The 2686-nt window shown below is 48.3% G+C and overlaps 1 non-coding gene across 1 annotated transcript; it reads left to right on the forward strand.

Annotated features, from left to right (window-relative positions):
* Positions 1-450: 450 nt before the first annotated feature.
* Positions 451-522, forward strand: TRNAH-GUG (transfer RNA histidin (anticodon GUG)). The gene has a single exon. It is a non-coding gene; the product is annotated as a tRNA-His (tRNA).
* The last annotated feature ends 2164 nt before the right edge of the window (positions 523-2686 follow it).

The following is a 2686-nucleotide window of genomic DNA, read 5'->3' on the forward strand; positions in this document are numbered from 1 at the left end:
AGTCTCGAATCGTCTCTGACTGTGTGACCCAACTCTCCCAAGACAACGGATGTGAACCTGTTATCCAAAACTCGAACAGTGATAGGTTTGTGGTCTTCTAGTCCTGAAGTTTCGCTTTCTATATAATCCGCTTCCTTCCTTCCTCTGCCCGTGATGTGCTGCGGGAGGTCGTGTTTATTGCTCTTTGAACAGCAGCAACATGCACTGGTCTGTCATTTTAGAACCGCAACCGACACACTGAACAGGTGCAATCATGGTGTGTCAGGACTCCCCAAAAAATGGTGGAAGAGTTGTGTCTGATATGATTCTGTACGGACGTGGGAACAGGCTAATGGAAGCGAAGGTGAAATACCAGCGCTTCAATTTATAACCTCATACACCACATAGCGAATGACAGTATTAAAGCTATTGGAGCATCAACACAGCTTGACGTCAGAGCCCAAGTAGCTCGCCGTGATCGTATAGTGGTTAGTACTCTGCGTTGTGGCCGCAGCAACCTCGGTTCGACTCCGAGTCACGGCATTGCGGGTGGCAATGTCACGGCAGTTGGGCCATATTTTTATTTATACATTTGGAATATGGCAATAAATTGCTGATTTTAATAGTTCTTATCCTGTAGTCTCGCACTCTCCAATCAGTGAAACGATCAAGTTTTACAAACAGAAGTCGTTCATAATATTTTTCTGTTTATATACTGTTATATACCATCGTTTATTCTTGTGCAACACAGCAAAGAAAAGTTTTTCGATTTTTTTATGGAACGCAGGAAAATTCGGTTGCTTTAAAGTACGTTTTCTGCCATGTTGTTTTATTAATGGTGTGCGATGAGCACCTCTCTTACGCTGGTGAGAGAGCCCCGGGATTGATGAATGCAGGCGGCTGGGGCCTGTCTGAACACCGGACTGCAGCAGGAGGAGGACGTGCTGCGAGAAGGATGCCTCGCAGGTAAGTATTTTTTATGTTTTATTATTTTTTTATTTGTGCAATAGTGCACTACTCACCACCCACTTCCCCGCCCTACCACTCTCCGTGGATGCCAGCCGCTAATGATGCTGGGTGAGTCCCAGCTCAAGCCAGACCTATAGTGACCACACCGTCATCCGCTTCAATCAACACGCATGCACAGACGTCACCCAAGGATTACACTGACACTTTCTTTGTGAGTGAAGAACTGCTGCAGGTTTATTTCATACAACATAAGTATGACGATAAATGGGTTATCTTACGGGCGATCCAGGGCAAGCAGCCCCTAGCTGCTCCGCCCGCCTGGTGAGCCAGCACACACGGTGGGTCGATGCCCGGCAGTGTGGCACATATTTCTTTGCAGATCATCCACTGGGTCACGTGATCTGTGTCCTACTCCCGCCCCTTCTGACAGGGGCGGAGCGTGTTGTGGCACACCCCCGGTTGGTCAGGCCCCCCAACCGCCCGAAGGACTAATGGGGCGCCGTTGCGGTCTTCCCAGAACCCCATTCGGCTCCTGGACCTTGGCTCGGGCACCCTTACTGTGCCGGACAGGGGTACCCTTACTGTACCGCCTGTCGCAGAGGTACCCTTACTGTACCCGTCTGCATCCAGATCGCCCTGTAACTCCGCCACAGCTCTGGGGAGGCTACCGTCGCTGCCAGAGCCCCCCCTTCCTCCCTTTGCTGTTATATGTGCCCTGCCCCTGCGAGCCAGCTTGATGGGCTACATTAGGGGTCCTGTTCTGTAACCCGTAAAAGACGGCATTAATTTGCAACATTACTCAGAAGCCCAGGGCAGACGAACAAAGGATGTCTTTTGGCCCCACTGCCGTAAGCTTAGACGTGACTGGTGTTCCTAACCTTCTAAGCGAAGCCACAGCAGATCATCCTAACGTAATTATGGGAAGATCTAGCACCTGCATATGGAGCCAGAACTGAACCATAGCTGAATTCCTCAATCCATCGATTCCCTTCGATCCTAGCACGAAGGTTTCGATTTCCACTCTATCTCCAAAGGTGATGTATGATAGCGTCATGGTTCCTGAGTTGCTGCTGCTGCTGCGAGGATTGCATGATTTCTTGGCTGGGCAAAACATTTTTAACGCAACTGCTAATCGGACGCCGTTTATCATGGCTCCGGATAAAGCCAATTTGACTGACTGAGCTGCCGAAGAATACATCTCTCAGCTCGGGGACCCAAATATGTGAATGTTTCCCAACTCCCTGGCTCCAAGAAAGGCTGAGCGGGAAGAGCAACACCTAAATCTGTTTCTCAGGCTGGGAAATATGGCATTGGTAACAAGGCATAGGTGAATTGGGCACTTATGGACCTGCAATCCTATTAAGATTTTCCAATTGGCCAAATTAAGTGCCTTCCTGGCTTGTAATTGTGTTCCCAACAGCACAACAAGCAGGGTGAAGGTAGCGTGTGATTCAGCCACTTTACCTACGTATATAAACACAAGCAGACATCACGGGTATATAAATTTGCTTCCTTTCACAAGGTATTATCCTATTGTTTACTGCAAACTGACCCATATCTTAGCAACATCTCATCGTTTTAGCCTTTCTACTTGCAAATTAAGTTACATTAAATTGGACGATAGAGTCTTATACTAGTCCCGCTGTCCATCCCAATCTTTTCTTGCTCTCCACTGGGACAGCGTATCCAATTGCCTCGCTTGATGAATAGAAGCTAGCTTTCGGACTTTATTGCTGCT

The sequence above is a fragment of the Triturus cristatus genome, chromosome 12 (assembly GCF_964204655.1).
Source record: "Triturus cristatus chromosome 12, aTriCri1.1, whole genome shotgun sequence".
NCBI lineage: Eukaryota > Metazoa > Chordata > Amphibia > Caudata > Salamandridae > Triturus > Triturus cristatus.